The sequence below is a fragment of the Moschus berezovskii genome, chromosome Y, assembly GCF_049115385.1.
Source record: "Moschus berezovskii isolate FMDL1 chromosome Y, NW_MosBer_1.0, whole genome shotgun sequence".
Lineage (NCBI taxonomy): Eukaryota > Metazoa > Chordata > Mammalia > Artiodactyla > Moschidae > Moschus > Moschus berezovskii.
Window position 1 is genome coordinate 58681451 of NC_142489.1, and position 18963 is coordinate 58700413.

Genomic DNA, 18963 nt, shown 5'->3' on the forward strand with positions numbered 1-18963 from the left:
AAAATTGGTGATTTTAACTTGCAATCAAGTTACTTTTACTCTTTTTAGTGAATTAACTCTTCAAGTTCAGAATTTATTAAATTTTATACGTTAAAATTTTCATCTCTTATTTACATTGTTCATGTTGTGCTGGAGAAGGAAATGCAACCCACTCCAATATCTTTGCTGGAAAAGCGCATGGATAGATGATCCTGTTGGGCTGCATTCCATGAGGTTGCAGAGTTGGGTATGAGTCAGTGACTAAGTTGCACATCCATTCAGGTTGTATTATTCAAATACAGTCCTTTACTCCTTAATACAGCTGAGTAAATCACAAGCTGAAATAGATGTGTGTTGTCATAATTTATTCCTTTGGGAGAGGACAGTCTATCAAGGCACATCAATTAGGATAATCTAAAATTAAAATCTCAAAATGATCTGTAAAGTGAAAAAAAGTTTCCAGAGGAATTTAAAATAACATCTCATAGACATTAATAAAAAAGGAAATCAAGGAAAACAGAACAGTGTCTGCACAGACAGTGAGACGGAGAAGAAGAGAACACAAACTGAAACTTCAGTGTGACTGAAGAAATGAGACTTAAAAGAACAATGTGAAGACTGAGACAAAGTTAGAATACAGAATCCTGAAAGGGTATTTATTCTCAAGAACTTGCTTTCTATCGCATGGCTTCGCTAGTGAGAGACAATTTTCTCTGTCTATAGCAAGGTAGAGATTTCTGAGGAACATAAATGGATGCTGGAGAATGGTTAGGAGACCATTGAATCATGTGTAGTTGAGAAATCACATATACTTTGGTCCATTTGGGGGACAGCAATAGCAACAGACATGGCTGAATCTTTGCATGGTACGTGGTGAAAGTAGTGCAACTGAGATATAGATAGGGTATGGCGAGATAGAAAATGAAGTAGTCACGGATATCTACTACTGTCATTAACAGGAAAGAATGTTTTGCTATTGTTGTTCAGTCAGTTATTCACGCCCATCCCTTTGCCACCCCATGGACTGTGTCCCATCAGGCTGACCTTCCCTATTTCCCAGAATTTGTTCAGACTCATGTCCATAGCGTTTGTGATGTTATCTAATTCTCTCATCATCTGCTGCCCACTTCTCTTTTTACCTTCAATTCCATCACTTCATGGGAAATAGATGGAAACTGCAGATTCTGATTGCAGCCATGAAATTGAAAGACACTTACTCCTTGGAAGGAAAGTTATGACCAACTTAGATAGTATATTACAAAGCACAGACATTACTTTGCCAACAGAGGTCCGTCTAGTCAAGGCTATGGTTTTTCCCATGGTCATGTATGGATGTGAGATTTGGACTGTGAAGAAAGCTGATCGCCGAAGAATTGATATTTTTGAACTATGGTGCTGGAGAAGATTCTTGAGAGTCCCTTAGACTGCAAGGAGATCCAACCAGTCCATTCTAAAGGAGATCAATCCTGGGTGTTCATTGGAAGGACTGATGCTGAAGCTGAAACTGCAATACTTTGGCCACCTTATGCGACGAGTTGACTCATTGGAAAAGACTCTGATGCTGGGAAAGGTTGGGGGCGGGAGGAGAAGGGGACGACGGAGAATGAGATGGCTGGATGGCATCACCGACTCTGTGGACATGAGTTTGAGTGAACTCTGGGAGTTGATGATGGACAGGGAGGCCTGGCGTGCTGTAATTCATGGGGTCACAGAGTGTAGGCCACGACTGAGCGACTGAACTGAACTGATTCCCAGTATCAGAACACTCGTTACTGAGACAGCACTTTGCATCAAGTGGCCAGATGAGAAAAAAACAATGAATGATAATAAACGTTTCCAAGGAGATGTGTTGAACACAACTAAGACACAGATGCAGAAAGCACCTTGGACAAAATTAAACACTTATTTATGAAAAACCCTGTGCAGGAAGTGGGAACAGAGAGGATCATCTTCATCTTAATAAAGGCCACGTATGGATAAACCTACCACTAAAATGCTTCTCATAGGTGAAAACTGAAAATATTTTGCCTAAGATCATGAGAAAGTTAAAGTTTGCCGCTCTCACCACTGTTACTCAAAATAATCTTGGGTCTGTTAGCTACAGCAATCAGTGAAGAAGAAGAAGAAAAAAAAACATTACCAGTAAACTGAAAAATAAGAGGTAAAAGTGTCACTGTTTTTCGACACAATTTATTATGTCACAGAATCCTAAGATGGCACCAGAAAATTAACAACAATGACTTTAGGAAAGTTGTTGGATTAAAAAAATAAACAGGAAGATATCTCCTGCATTCCTATAAATAACAAGAGAAAACCAAAAACAAAAATTAAGGAAATAATCTGATTCACCATTGTAACAGGAAAAATGAAATATTGGGCATAATCCTGCCTAAACTGAAAAAGGACTTTTGTGACAGAAATAATAAGGTATGGATGAGACAAATAAAAGATGATAAGCCCTTTGGAGAGGGTGCAGAGAAAAGGGAACCCTTTTACATTGTTGGTGGGAATGCAAACTTGTACAGACACTGTGGAGAACAGGGTGGAGATTCCTTAAAAAAACTGGAAAATAGGACTGCCATATGGCAGATCAATCCCACTGCTGGGGATATACACCGAGGAAACCAGAATTAAGAAAGTGATTTGTACCCCACTGTTCATTGCAGCACTGCTTACAACCACCAGGACATGGAAGCAACTGAGATAGCCATTGGCAGACAAATGAATAAGAAAATTCTGGTACATATGCACAATGGAATACTCAGTTCAGTTCAGTCACTCAGTCGTGTCCGACTCTCTGCAACCCCATGAATCACAGCATGCCAGGACTCCCTGTCCATCACCAACTCCCGGAATTCACTCAAGGTCAATCTAGTCAAGGCTATGTTTTTTCCCGTGGTCATGTATGGATGTGAGAATTGGACTGTGAAGAAAACTGATTGCCGAAGAAATGATGCTTTTGAACTGTGGTGTTGGAGAAGACTCTTGAGAGTCCCTTGTACTGAAAGGAGATTCAACCAGTCCATTCTAAATAAGATCAATCCTGGGTACATTGGAAGGACTGATGCTAAAGCTGAAACTGCAATACTTTGGCCACCTCATGCGGCGAGTTGACTCATTGTAAAAAAAAAAAAAAAGGAATATTACTCAGCTATTAAAAACAATGCATTTGAATCAGTTCTAATGAGGTGAATGAAACTAGAGCCTATTATACAGAGTGAATTAAGTCGGAGAGGAAAACAGCGATCGAGAATATTAACACAAATAGAATTTAGAAAAATGGTAACAATGAGCCTGTATTTGAGACTGCAAAATAGACACAGATGTAAAAAACAGACTTTTGGACTCTGTGGGAGCAGGCAAGGGTGGGATGATTTGAGAGAATAACATTGAAATATGTATATTACCATACGTGTAATTGATCACAAGTCCAGGTTTGATGCATGAGACAGGGTGCTCAGGGCTGGTGTACTGGAATGACCCTGAGGGATGGGATGGAGAGGGAAGTGAGAGGGAGTTCAGGATGGGGAATACATGTACACCCACGGTTGATTCATGTCAATGTATGGCAAAAACCACTACAATATTGTCAAGTAATCAGCCTTCAATTAAAATAAATACCTTTTTTTTTTTAAGGTGACAGAAATGAAATAAGAGATATCCTATTTTGGGGGCTTTAAAAATCAATATGTGAAAATGGCTACACTATGAAAAGGAGTTTGCAAATTCAGTATCATCCCTATTAAATTACCAATGAAATTTTTCACAGAATAGAACCAAAAAAAAAATCTTTACAACTTGATGGAAACACAAAGATTTGAATAACCATGCAAACTTGGGAAAGAGAAACTGAGCTACAGAACTCAGGTTTCCTCACTTCAGTCTATACAAAAAACATATAGTTTTGAAAATGTCATGCAATTAGCACAATATTGGGACTAAAGCCAGTGGAACAGATAGAAAACCCTAAAATAATCTCTTCCAATGATCACCTAATCTTTGACAATGGAGGCAACAATATTCAATGGCAAGAAGATAATATATTTGACAAGTTAAAGTGGAAAATCTGGACAGCTAAAAGTATTAGAATACAGTTAGAACACGACCTGGTTATTCTTCTGTGGCCAAATTGTGTCTGACGTTTTAGGATGCCATGAACTGCAGCATGACCGTCTTTCCTGTCCACCTCTTGGAGTTTGCCAGAGTTCATATCTATTGCATAGGTGATGCCATCCAATCATCTCATTTTTGTTTCCCCCTTCTCCTGCTGCCTTCAATCTTTCCCAGAACAAGGGTCTTTTTCAACGAGTTGGCTGTTGCCATCTCCTGTTATACCACATTCAATTTAAATTGTTCATGGATCTAACATTCTAGGTTGCCCTGCAATACTGTTCTTCACAGCATTTAATTTCAATTTCATCTCCAGACATATAAACAATGAGGCTTATTTCCATTTTGGGGCAACCACTTGTTGCTTTCTGGAAACGTGAGTTATTAACCTCTGCTTCTCTCAAGTAGCATATTAGGCATCTACCATCCTGGGAGACTCTTTTTTTGGTATCACACCTTGTTGCCTTTTTATACAGCTTATAGAGGTGCCATAGCAAGTATAATGGGGTGGTGTGCCATTACCTGCTCCAGTGGATCACATTTAGTCACTCCTTAGCACCATAGAATAAGACAAATTCAAGATGGATTAAAGAACTACTTATGAGGACAGAAACTGTAAATCAATAATATTTGAGGAAAGCATAGGTAGAATACATTGTGACATGGAATGCAGCATCAACTTTTTTTTTTTTTTAACTACCTCCTTGGGAAATGAAAATAAAACCAAAAATATATAAAGGGACTTAACTAAACTTAAATATGTTGCAAAGGAAACCAATAAGCAAGACAGAAATGAAGTCTCATTATGGGAAAAACATTTGCAACTGAAGATAATGACAACAGAAGAATCTCCAAAATATGGAAGCAGCTCATGTGGCTCAATAACAGCCAAATGAACAACCCAACTGAAACAAATGAATAGGTGATGAAATAGACACTTCTCATAAGAAGATATACAGATGTCCATTAATATTTGTAAAAATGCTTAGCATCACTAACTGTGAGAGAAAGGGAAATAAATTCTTCAATGGTGGTATCAACTCACATATGTCTGAATAACCATTATCAAAATAAAAAAATCCACACAAAAACTGCTAAGAGAGTGTTCTAAGTAAACAGAGCAATCCTGTGCTGTTGTTAGGAATGCACATTGATAGATTACGATGGAGAAGAATATAGGGGATCGTTTAAAAATAAGAGTGAAGCTACCATATGTTCAAGAAATCCAATAATTGTCAATAATTTTCATGAGGAAAATCATAATTCCAAAAGATGCACAACCTCAATATTGATGGCAGCATTATTTGCAAAGCACGACATGGAAGCAACAGAAATATCCATTCATCTAGAGAGGAATGGATAAAATGAGTTGGGACATACATACCAAAGTCTTAAGATGGAATGAAATCAGGTAAATTTTATAGATGCTGAAGGACAGAGACAGTGTCAGATACAATAAAGCTAAGACAAAAGAGGAAAAGAAATATCAGATATTAACACAAATATATGGGATCTAGGTAAAACTGGAATAGATGATTCTCTATGAGAAGCATAGATAGGGACACAGCAATGGAGAAGAAATATACGGTTATCAAGGATGCAATGCCTGGTGGTAGCAGGAATTAGGAGATTACAACAGACACACATATACTTCTGATCTGTATGCACAGCACAGGGAAGTCTTAATGCACTGTGGTGACCAGATTTAGAAAGTAGTCAAAAACATGGAGATAGATGTATGGTTGCTGTTTAGTGACTATCTCGTTTACTAGACTTTATGAGGTGAAGGACTGCAGCATTCTCTAATTTTGCTTTAGGGGAGAAACTAACAAAATAATGGAAAACAAGTATACTCCAAAAAAATTAAGTTTTAAAAGCATATTAGCTTTTTAATAAACATCATCATTATTCTTAATGAATCTCACATTATCTTGGAAGTGAAAAGTAGAACTCTAAGTGTGCACACTTTAATGACAAATGCAATGCCAATATCAGAATACTACATCCAAATTCATAACACACTTATTTAGAAGACAGCAATAAAAAATAAAAGTTACTGTACATTATATTTTGCTGCACATGTGCATGTCTAAAGATTGAAAAATTTTCCCCAAAAAGAAAAATTACCTTAAAAGAGTTGGGACAGAACCATGAACAATCTACTCTGTCTAGTTGACCCATCATATGTACTTGTGCATTTTATATATTATAGTGTTTTAATTTTTTTATTTAATTCTTTAAAATATTCATTATATTTGTCACACAACGTCTTTTACATGTTACCATATGTTATGGATGAATGACAATATACGTGTTCTTTTAAATCTCCTTTACATATTTATTTTAAAAATAATAGTTCTTCGTTAACAGGAATTTAAGCTTTACAAAATCTTTAAATGGTTATATTGATATGTTGAATTACATTCCCATGATGGCTGTAGATACAAGAAAATCTGAATTTTATTAAGGCATCCAGTTTAAAGGTATCTTTCTCCAATCAACTATCACTTGAGTTCAGTTCAGTTGCTTAGTGGTGTCCGACTCTTTACGACCCCATGAATGGCAGCACGACTGGCCTCCCTGTCAATCACCAACACCTGCAGTCCACCGAGTCGATGATCCCCTCCAACCATCTAATGCACTATCTAATCCTCTGTCGTCCCCTTCTCTTCCTGCTCTCAATCTTCCCCAGCATCAGGGTCTTTTCAAATGAGTCAGCTCTTCGCATCTGAAGGCCAAAGTACTGCAGTTTCAGCTTTAACATCAGTCCTTAAAATGCACAACCAGGAAAGATCTCCTTCAGAATGGACTGGTTGGATTTCCTGGAAGTCCAAGGGACTCTCAATAATCTTCTCCAACAACACAGTTCAAAAGAATCATTCTGCACTCTGCTTTCTTTATAGTCCAACTCTCAGATCCATGCACGATTACTGCAAAAACCATAGCCTTGACTGGACAGACCTATGTTGGCCAAGTCATTCTCTGCTTTTTAATATCATGTCTAGGTTGGTCATAACTCTACTTCCAGAGTAAGCGCCTTTTAATTTCATGGCTGCAATCACCTTCTGCAGTGATTTTGGAGCCCAGAAAACTAAAGTCAGCCTCTGTTTCCACTGTTTCACCATCTATTTGCCATGAAGTGATGGGACCAGTATCTGAATGTTGTTCTTTAAGCCAATTTTTTATTCTCTTCTTTCACGTTCATTAAGAGGTGATTAATTCTTCTTCACTTTCTGCCATAAGGGTGGTGTCATCTGCATATCTGAGGTTATTGATATTTCTCCCTGCAATCTTGATTCCAGCTTGTGTTTCCTACAGACCAGTGTTTCTCATGATGTAATTTGCATATAAGTTAAATAAGCAGGGTGAAATATACAGTTTGATGTACTCCTTTTCCTATTTGGAACCAATCTGTTGTTCCATGTCCAGTTGTATATATTGCTTCCTGACCTTCATACAAGTTTCTCCATATGCAAATCAGGTGGTCTGGTATTTTCATATTGTTTTAAAAAAATTACACAGTTCATTATGATCCACAATTCAAAGGCTTTGGCATAGTCAATAAAGCAGAAACAGATGATTTCCTGGATTTCTCTTCTTTTACCGAAAACCGAGTGGATGTTGGCCATTTGATCTCTAGTTCCTGTGCCTTTTCTAAATCCACCTTGAACATCTGGAAATTCATGGTTCCCATGTTACTGATTCATGGCTTGGAAAATTTTAAGGAACACTTTAGTAGAGTGTGAGATGAGTGCAATTGTATTGTAGTTCAGCATTTACTGCCATTGCTTTTCTTTGAGATTGGAGTGAAATCTGATATTTCCCAGCCCTGTGTCCACTGCTGAGTTTTGAAAGTTTGCCAGCATATTGCATGCACCACTTTCACAGCATCATTTTTCAGGTTTTTAACTAGTTCAATGGAATTCCATCATCTCCAGTATCTTTGTTCATAATGATGCTTCCTAAGGCCCACTAGACTTCACTTTCCAGGATGTCTGGCTCTAGGTGAGTAATTTCATGATTATCTCGGTCATGAAGTGTTTTTTTTTTTTTTTTTTGTACTGTCCTTCTGTGTATTCTTGCCATTTCTTCTTAATCTCTTCTGCTTCTGTTAGGTCCCTACCATTTCTGAATGTTTCTGCTGTTTTCCCAGATAACATACGATTACAGTAATAAGTCTTAGAGAATGCTGTTCTGGCATACTGTCTCGGGTCACACAGAGTTCCAGCCCCAGGGTACCACTTCCATTCAGATGCAGGCCAAGAGGAGTCACCCAGAATCATGGCTCAGACACACACAAGTGGAGACATGCCCTGGCTTGGCTGGCACTGTGACTTTGGAGCGCGCCACTCCTCCCAGCCCGCACGTCCCTCCACCCCATGGGTTTGCCTGTGCCCTCACCCGTATTCCTCCTCCTGCTCCTTCTATCCTCCTGAACAACCAACCGTAAGAAGCGGTAGTAAGGATATGACTTTGCCCCAGGAGCCAGGAATGCCCTGAATGATTCCACAAGCGACACTTTTCCTCTGATGGTTCTTCCACCTGAGCGGAGAGTAGGCCCTGGGGTAATTTTCACTCCCACAACTCAGCTCTACCTGCGGGAAAGCCAATGCCTCCACTACACGAAGTGGGGGCAGTGGGAGCCAATCCCTCGGGGCTCCACGGCTTGGGTGTACCTGGTCCTGCTCCTCTGGGTTCTCCTCACGCTCTTGAAAGTACAGCAGCTCCTGTTCCTCGCCAACAGACACCAGCTTCACCTCCTCCATGATGTCTTCCACCAGTGGCTGGAGGTCTTGCCAGAACCCCACTATTTCTCCTTCCTGCAAAGTTTCTCCTTACTCCACAGCCTCCATCCTGAAGAGGGTTACCACCTTGACTGGTGTCCCCTAACCCCCGCTCTCTGTAACGTCCCTGATGGCCCCACCGTGCCGGCAGGTCGCAGGGCCCATGTGGCCTGAAAACCAGTCTCATAAGTAAGAAAATTCAGGTTCCCAAAAACACTCCAGCCTTCCACTTGTCTTCCTTTCCTTGTTGCCCTTACCATGTACCAGGTTTGTAAAGGATGTGGGCCTGGAAGCACAGCAACTGGCTGACACAGCGGGCCCACAGGCTTCAATCACTCCCCATCAATTGACTACTTGTGGACACTACCAGAAGGGAAGGTGAGACACACAGGAAGATCATTATGTCATCACCCATGCATAGTATGTTGGTGGGAAAGGCTTGGCTTCTATACCCTGACATTCCAAACAATTCAAGAGCCAATCAAATGGAATTTAAAGTCATTTCCTCAGGGGAACTCTGGCTGCAATAAGCCTGTGCCCATCTCTGATCAACACAGTTCAGTTCACTTCAGTCGCTCACTTGTGTCCAAGTCTCCGTGACCCCATGAATCACAGCATGCCAGGCCTCCCTGTCCATCACCAACTCCCGGAGTTAACTTAAACTCATGTCCACAGAGTCGGTGATGCCATCCAGCCATCTCAGTCCCTGTCGTCCCCTTCTCCTCCCGCCCGAAAACTTTCCCAGTATCAGCGTCTTTTCCAGTGATTCAATTCGTCGCATGAGATGGCCAAAGTATTGGAGTTTCAGCTTTAACATCAGTCCTTCCAACGAACAGCCAGGTTTGATCTCCTTTAGAACGGACTGGTTGGATCTCTTTGCAGTCCAAGGGACTCTCAAGAGTCATCTCCAAAACCACAGTTCAAAAGCATCAATTCTTCGGTGATCAGCTTTCTTCACAGTCCAACTCTCTCATCCATACATGACCACGGGAAAAACCATAGCCTTGACTAGATGAATCTTTGTTGGTAAAGCAATGTCTCTGCTTTTTAATATACTATCTAGGTTGATCATTACTTTCCTTCCAAGGAGTAATTGACTTTTAATTTCCTGGTTGTAATCAGCATCTGCAGTGATTTTGGAGTCCAAAAATATAAAATCTGACACTGGTTCCATTTTTTTTACATCTATTTCCCATGAAGTGATGGGACCAGATGCCAAGATCTTTGTTTTCTGAATGTTGAGCTTCAAGCCAACATTTTCACTCTCCTCATTCGCTTTCATGAAGAGGCTTTTGAGTTCCTCTTCTCTTTCTGCCATAAGGGTTGTGTCATCTGCATATCTGAAGTTATTGATATTTTTTCCAACAATCTTGATTCCAACTTGTGCTTCTTCCAGTTCAGCGTTCCTCATAATGTACTCTGCATGAATAAGCAAGGTGACAATATACAGCCTTGACGTACTCCTTTTCCTATTTGGAACCAGTCTGTTGTTCCATGTCCAGTTCTGACTATTGCTTCCTGACCTGCATACAGGTTTCTCAAGAGGCAGGTCAGGTGGCCTGGTATTCCTATCTCTTTCAGAATTTTCCACGATTTATTGTGATCCACAGAGTCAAAGGCTTTGGCATAGTCAATGAAGCAGAAATAGATGTTTTTCTGGAACTCTCTTGCTTTCTCCATGATCAAGCATATGTTGGCAATTTGATCTCTGGTGTCTGTGCCTTTTGTAAAACCTGATTGAACATCTGGGATTTCACGGTTCACATATTTCTGAAGCCTGGTTTCGGGGATTTTGAACATGACTTTACTAGCGTGTGAGATGAGTGAATTTGTGCGGTAGTTTGAGCATTCTTTGTTATTGCCTTTCTTTGGGATTGGAATGAAGACTGACCTTTTCCAGTCCTGTGGCCACTGCTGAGTTTTCCAAATTTGCTGGCATATTGAGTGCAGCACTTTCACAGCATCATCGGAGCAGCTGTGAAGAGATATCCCATGCCCAAAGTAAGAGAAACCCAAATAAGTCGGTAGGTATTTTGAGGGGACATCAGAGGGTAGACACACTGATATGATGATCACAGGAAACTAGTCGATGTGATCACATGGACCACAGCCGAATGTGGTCCACTGGAGAAGGGAATGGCAAACCACTTCAGTTTACTTGCCTTGAGGACCCCAGGAACAGCATCAAAGTGCAAAATGATAGGATATTGAATGAGGAATTCCCCAGGTTGGTAGATGCCCAGTTTGCTACTGTATATCCGTGGAGAAATAACTCTAGAAGGAATGAAGGTATGGAGCAAAAGCAAAACCAATACCCAGTTGTGGATGTGCCTGGTGATAGAAGCAAGGTCAGGTGCTGTAAAGAGCAATATTGCATAGGAACCTGGAATTTAGGTCCATGAATCAAGGCAAATTGGAAGTGGCCAAACAGGAGATGGCCAGAGTAAACATTGACATTCTAGGAATGAGTGAACTAAGATGGATTGGAATGGGAGAATTTAACTCACAGGACCATTATATCTGTAACTGTGGGCGGGAATCCCTTTGAAGAAATTGAGTAGACAGCATAGTCAACAAAAGAATCCAAAATTCAGTACTTGAGAGCAATCTCAAAAACGACAGAATGATCTCTGTTCTTTACCAAGGCAAACCATTCAATATCATGGTAATCCAAATTTATTCTCTGATCAGTAATGCTGAAGAAGCTGAAACTGAAAGTTCTGTGAAGACCTGCAAGACCTTCTAAAACTAACACCCAAAAAAGATGTCCTTTTCATTATAGGGGAATGGAAAACAGAAGTAGGAATTCAAGAAACACCCAAAGTACGAGGCAAATTTGCCTTGGAGTACAGAATGTAGCAGGGTAAAAGGCTAGTAAAGTTCTGCCAAGAGAACGCACTGGTCAAGCAAACACCCTCTTCTCTTTTTCTTACCACTTATGTTGCCCTCTGAGGTCTAAACTCGCCATGAACTCACAAGTGAGAGTGTTTCCTGGTGTTCGGAACTTTTTAAACTTCTCCCTTTTTTATGCCTCCCTTCCCAGGACAGAGTTCCATCCCTATCTCTTTTGTCTCTCTTTGTATCTTTTATGTTTTTTCCTACCTCCTTTTGAAGCCAATGGGCTGCTTTTCTGGGTGCCTGATGTCCTCAGCCGGCATTCAGTTGTTTCGTGGAATTTACTCAGTGTTCAAATGTTCTTTTGATGAATTTGAGGGAGAGAAAGTGGTCTCCCCATCATTTTCCTCCACCATCTCCTTCCCTACCTCCATTTTTTTTATTTCTAAAAGTAAAGAAGCATTATCAGTTGATGTCATCGATTTATAGAAACATGAATTCGTTCATATTTTAGTACCTAATAGTAAGCCTCTGATATTCAGAAGTATACTAAGTAGGAAATTATAAATGTAGTTTGAAAGCTGAGGTCTGTAATAGGATCATTTATTTTAAAATCCTGGAATTTGTGCTGCTGCTGCTGCTGCTAAGTCACTTCAGTCGTGTCCGACTCTGTGTGACCCCATAGACAGAAGCCCACCAGGCTCCCCCATCCCTGGGATTCTCCAGGCAAGAACACTGGAGTGGATTGCCATTTCCTTCTCCAATGTGTGAAAGTGAAAAGTGAAAGTGAAGTCACTCAGTCGTGTCCGACCCTTAGCGACCCCACGGACTGCAGCCTATCCGGCTTCTCCATCCATGGGATTTTCTAGGCAAGAGTACTGGAGTGGTTTGCCGTTGCCTTCTCCGGGAATTTGTGCTACTGACTGGGAAAAATGCACAGCAAAAATTTTGAGAATTGTATTTTCTTCAGCCAGACTTTAATCCTGAGGGGAGAGCAGCATGGGGAACACATGTAAACCCATGGCTTATTCATAGCAATGAATGGCAAAAACCACTACAATATTGTAATTATTTAACTGCTTCAGCTAAAATAAATAAATGTTAAAAATGTTGTACAATCATAATGAATGTGATTTGTCTCAAAACATTTTTGATTAAAACACTTGTCTACTATTAGCATAGAAACTAGGGTTCCTTTACTGTTTATTGCTTGGATGAAATTTTACTTGCCCACTAATTCTATTTTTTAGTTTTTAATTATTATTTTTTATTGGTGGCTAATTATTTTACAATATTATATTGGTTTTGCAATACATTGACATTAATCCTCCCCAGGTGCACACGTGCTCCCCTTCTTGAACCCCCCTCCCATATCCCTCCTCCCTTTATCCTACTCCCAGGTCATCCATGTGCACCAGCCCCAAACGTCCTGCATCATTTGTCGAACCTGGACTGGTGATTCGCTTCACATGTGATAATATACATGTTTCAATGCCATTCTCCTAAATCATCCCTCTCCCACAGAGTCCAAAAGACTGTTCTATACACCTGTGTCTCTTTTACTGTCTCATATACAGGGTCATCGTTACCATCTTTCAAAATTGTTTGCGTTAGTATACTGTATTGTTGTTTTTCTTCCTGGCTTACTTCACTTTGTATAATAGGCTCCAGTTTCATCCACCTCATTAGAACTGATTCAAATGTATTCTTTTTAATGGCTGAGTAAAACTCCATTGTGTATAGGTACCAAAGCTTCCTTACCAATTCATCTGCAGATGGACATATAGGTTGCTTCCATGTTCTTGCTATTATAAACGGTGCTGCAATGAACAATCGAGTATACGTGTTTCTTTCAAATCTGGTTTCTTCAGTGTTTATGCCAGGAGTGCGACTGCTGGATCGTATGGCAGTTCTATTTCCAGTTTTTTAAAGGAATTTCCACACTGTTCTCCATAGTGGCTGTAGTAGTTTTCATTCCCACCAACAGTGTAACAGGGTTCCCTTTTCTCCAAACCCTCTCCAGCATTTATTGCTTGTAGACTTTTGGATAGCAGCCATTCTGTCTTGTGTGAAATGGTACCTCTTTGTCATCTTGATTTGAATTTCTCTGATTATGCGGGATATTGAGCATTTTTTCATGTGCTTGTTAGCCATCTGTATGTCTTCTTTGGATGTCTGTTTAGATCTTTGGCCCATTTTTTGATTGGGTCGTTTATTTTTCTGGAATTGAGCTGCAGGAGCTGCTTGTATATTTTGGAGAATAATTCTTTGTCAGTTGTTTCAGTGGCTATTATTTTCTTCCATTCTGAGAGCTGTCTTTTCACCTTGTTTATAGTTTCCTTTGCTGTGCAGAAGCTTTTAATCTTCATTAGGTCCCATTTGTTTATTTTGCTTTTAGTTCCAATATTCTGGGAGGTGGCTCATGGAGGATCCTGCTGTGATTTATGTCAGAGAGTGTTTTGCCTATGTTCTCCTCTAGGAGTTTTATAGTTTCTGGTCTTACATTTAGATCTTTAATCCATTTTGAGATTGTTTTTGGGTATGATATTAGGGGGTGTTCTAGTTTCATTCATTTACCAGTTTCCCCAACACCACTTGTTAAAGAATCTGTCTTTTCTCCATTTTATATTCTTGCCTCCTTTGTCAAAGTAAAGGTGTCCATAGGTGCATGGATATATCTCTGGACTTTCTATTTTGTTTCATTGATCTATATTTATGTCTTTATGCCAGTACCATACTGTCTTGATGATTGTGGCTTTGTAGTAGAGCCTGAAGTTCAGCAGGTTGATTCCCTCAGTTCCATTCTTCTTCAAGATTGCTTTGGCTATTCGCGGTTTTTTGTATTTCCATACAAACTGTGAGATTACTTGTTGTAGCTCTGTGAAAAATACTGTTGGTAGCTTGATAGGGATTGCATTGAATGTATGTTACTTTAGGTAGTATACGCATTTTCACAATTATCGGGGACCAGCCTCGATATGGCCCAGGATATCCTCGGGATGAACGGCGTCGGCGTCAGTGAGAGAGAGAGAGAGAAAAAAAACCCAAGCACGGGGTTTGCTCTGCTTACGTAGGCCGCAGGCGCCCTCTTGAATCACCAGAGGCACCCCACCAGGGCACCACCTCGAGTGGGTCTTAGAAGCCCAGGCAGATAAATAAACGCAGAGGGCCCAGCACTCCAAGGATCTCAACCAGAAAAAGGAGAATAGAGAAAAGGACAGAAAAAGAGAAAGAACGACATGGGGAGACCAAGCTTCAGTGAGCAAGGCCCAAAACTTTATTTTCCAGTGCTGCTTTTATACCCTAAGTTGTGCACATAAAAACTAGAGAAAGGGAGGTATAGACTCACGCCAAAATCAGGCGGGGTCTGCAGTCTTGACCCTTATCAGGATCAGGGCTTATTTTTGTATATCTCATGATAAACAAAAGTTTTAGGTGGTTTACATCATCTTCTGGCCAGGAGGCCTGCTGACAGTTTATGGCCTTCTCTCCTAACAAAGGTTAGTTAGCTAGAAAAAGTCTTATATTCTTTTTAAGTGATTTTCGTAAAGTCATGTGCTAGACACATGACAAAGTTACATTCCTATAAGGCAAAAGTGTAGTGAGCTACAAGAAAGGAATTTATTAACTTAAGATCTGATGTGGTTAAATCAAAGGCTACTACTTATACTCTCTATATGTGACTAATAAATTTCCAAGGATACAATAGATAAACTTTGCAGCAAGCATTGATTCAACAATGAAATCTCTTTTTTACTACTATTCTAATGATTTTTACTTCTTCAACAAATTCCTGTATTTTAGAATATTAGGCTTTCTGTCCTTGCATGGTTCGAGGCTGTAAACAGTCACATTCATAGTTGTAAAAGCCCGGACAAACTTGTCATGCAAGTTAGAAAGCTATCAGAGGGGCTTGGATTGGAACACTCCTATTAAGCCAAGGAGAACTTTTAAACTACAGCTCTGAATTAATGTTTTCAGAGATAAGTGGTTGGGGGGAAGCCCCCGTAAGTATTAAAGGACTTGATAAGAGGTGTAAGAGAGTAAGGCAGTCAGACTCCGGTTTTCTTTGGGGTAGATGCTCAGGTAAGTCCAGGGGGTTCCTCGAGTCCTGATTAGCCTTTGCCCATCAGGCCTCTTACCCAATTGACCATTGCCATGGGTAGGATTTCCCTCGCTGGCTCCTGGCACACAATATTTATTCTTCTAATCCATGAACATGGTATATTTCTCCATCTATTAGTGTCCTATTTGATTTCATTCACCAGTGTCTTATAGTTTTCTATAGAAGTCTTTTGTTCCTTTCCTCCTCCCAGCCCAACCCCTCCCTATCCCAGTTTTAGCATGGCACTGGCCTCAATCTTGACAGGAAGGGGACGGGCCCAAGATGGCGGCAGCCAACAGCAACCACTCATTCTACCCCATCACGGTGCTCATAGACGAGCTCCACAACGAGGATGTTCAGCTTTGCCCCAACAGCATCTAGAAGCTGTCCACCATTGCTTTGACCCTTGGGGTCGAAAGGGCCCACGGTAAACTTCTGCCCTTCCTTACAGACACAGTCTACGATGAGGACGAGGTCCCTTTGGACCTGGCAGAGCAGCTGGGCACTTTTACCACTCTGCTGGGTGGCCTCGAGTACATGCACTGCCTGCTGCTGCCCCTGAAGTTGCTGGCCACGGTGGAGGAGACGGTGGTGCTGGATAAGGCAATGGAATCCCTGCGGGATATCTCGCATGAGCACTCCCCCTCCGACCTTGAGGTCCACTTCGTGCCCCTGGTGAAGTGGCTGGCGGGCGGAGCCTGGTTCACCTCCCACACTTCAGCCTGCGGCCTCTTCTCTGTCTGTTACCCCCGTGTGTCAAGGGCCATCAAGGCAGAGCTTTAACAGTACTTCCAGAACCTATGTTCAGATGACACCCCCATGGTGCTGTGACCCACAGCCTCCAAGGTTGGGGAGTTCGCCAAGGTGCTGGAGCTGGACAACATCAAGAGCGAGATGGGGATGCTAGCAGTGGAGACATGTGTGAACATCGCCCAATTCCTGCCCCAGGAGGCCCTGGAGGACCTGGTGATGCCCACCCTGTGCCAGGCTACCGAGGACAAGTCCTGGCGCATCCGTTACATGGTGGCCGACAAGTTCACAGGGCTCCAGAAAGCAATGGGGCCTGAAATCACCCAGAAGAACCTGAGTCCTTCCTTCCAGAACCTGATGAAAGACTGTGAGGCTGACTGAGGTGAAGGTTGCCGCCTCCCACAACGTCAAAGAATTCTGTGGAAATCTCTCCGCTGACTGTCGGGAGAATGTGATCATGACCCAGATCTTTCCCTGCATCAAGGAGCTGGTGTCTGATGCCAACCATCTCGTCAAGTCAGCCCTGGCCTCCATCATCATGGGCCTCTTTCTGATCCTGGGCAAAGACAGCACGATCAAGGACCTCCTGCACCTCTTCCTGGCCCAGTTGAAGGACGAGTGCCCGGAGGTGCGGCTGAACATCATCTCCAACCTGGACTGCATGAACGAGGTGATCGGCTTCAGGCAGCTGTTGAAGTCCCTACTCCCTGCCATCGTGGAGCTGGCGGAGGATGCCAAGTGGTGGGTGCGGCTGGCCATCATCAAGTATATCCCTCTGCTGGCGGGACAACTGGGGGTGGAGTTGTTTGATGAGAAATTCAAATCTTTGTGCATGGCCTGGCTTTTGGATCATGTCTATGCCACCCGCGAGGCGGCTACCAGCAACCTCAAGAAGGTGGTGGAGAGGTTTGGGAAGGAATGGGCCCATGCGACTATCATCCCGAAGGTCTTGGCCATGTCTGGGGACGCCAACTCCCTGCACCGCATGACCACACTCTTCTGTATCAATGTGCTGTCTGAGATCTGCGGGCAGGACAACACCACCAAGCACATACTGCCCACCGTGCTGCACATGGCCGGGGACCCTGTTGCCAACGTCCGCTTCAACGTGGCCAAGTCCCTGTAGAAGATCGGGCGCATCCTGGACAACAGCACGCTGCAAAGCGAGGTCAAGCCCGTCCTTGAGAAGCTGACCCAGGACCAGGACGTGGACTTCAAGTACTTCGCCCAGGAGGCTCTGACTGTTCTGTCTCTCCCCTGATGCTGGAAGAGGACCCACCGCTGGCCTACGGTGCCCACCCTCCCCCGCCAGGCCCCTCCCTGGGGGGACAGTGGGGGTCCTTGGCTGTTACTCCCCGTGCATGCTCTGACCCCAGGTCCCTCCCCCGGCACGGTTCCTCCCTCAGACCGGGACTCCGACTTCTCACGTTCACCCCTCACGGGGCTGGGGGCGCACAGTGTGGGACGGAGCAGAGCCCTGGGAGGACGGGGCCGCTCCCGCCAGGTGGGGAGTGGGGCGAGCACCCCGGTCGCCAGCCAGTGCTGCTGCATGGGGGTGCCTCCCCCATCTCCTCTGCCTCCCTCCCTTCATCCTGGTGGTTTTTTGTGTTAGTTGTGCAGTTTTTATTTTATTCCCTTTCCCCCTTTTTCACAGAGAAATAAATGTCTAGAAATTAAAAAAAAAAAGAAGCCTTTTGTTGCTTTAGGTAGATATATCTCTAAGTATTTTATTATTTTCGTTGCAACAGTGAATGGAATAGTTTCCTTAATTTCTCTATTTTCTCATTATTAGTATATAGGAATTCAAGGGATTTCTGTGTTTTGATTTTATATCCTACAACTTTACTGTATTCATTGATTAGCTCTAGTAGTTTTCTGGTAGAGTCTTTAGGGTTTTCTGAGTAGAGGATCATGTCATTGGCAAACAATGAGGGTTTTACCTCTTTTCCAGTTTGGATTCATTTTATGTATTTTTCTGCTCTGATTGTTGTGCCCAAAACTTCCAGAACTATGTTGAACAGTAGTGGTAAGAGTGGCCACCATTGTCTTGTTCCTGACTTTAGTGGAAATGCTTTCAATCTTTCACCATTGAGGATAATATTTGCTGTGGGTTTGTCATATTAGCATAGGCTTAATGAAGAACAAGTCTAATGAAGCCTCCCACAAGAATACTGAAAAGCCCACAAGCATGACAAAATTAGAGCCTCTTTAGCTTACTACTCCCATACCAGAAATAATATATAAGAAACTGAGCAATTAGGTACCAAAATACTCACCAAAATACTGGGATATTTTTAGTATCACGTAGATTTAAAACCCTAGGAATTAAGAACAGCATTGTAAACCATACGAGGTTTCTTCCTGTCAGTTCAATTCAGTTCAGTTAAGTTGCTCAGTCAT

The 18963-nt window shown here is 42.0% G+C and overlaps 1 pseudogene; it reads left to right on the forward strand.

Moving 5' to 3' along the window:
* Positions 1-9003: 9003 nt before the first annotated feature.
* On the forward strand, positions 9004-17824 carry LOC148773128 (serine/threonine-protein phosphatase 2A 65 kDa regulatory subunit A beta isoform pseudogene; annotated as a pseudogene).
* Positions 17825-18963: the final 1139 nt, after the last annotated feature.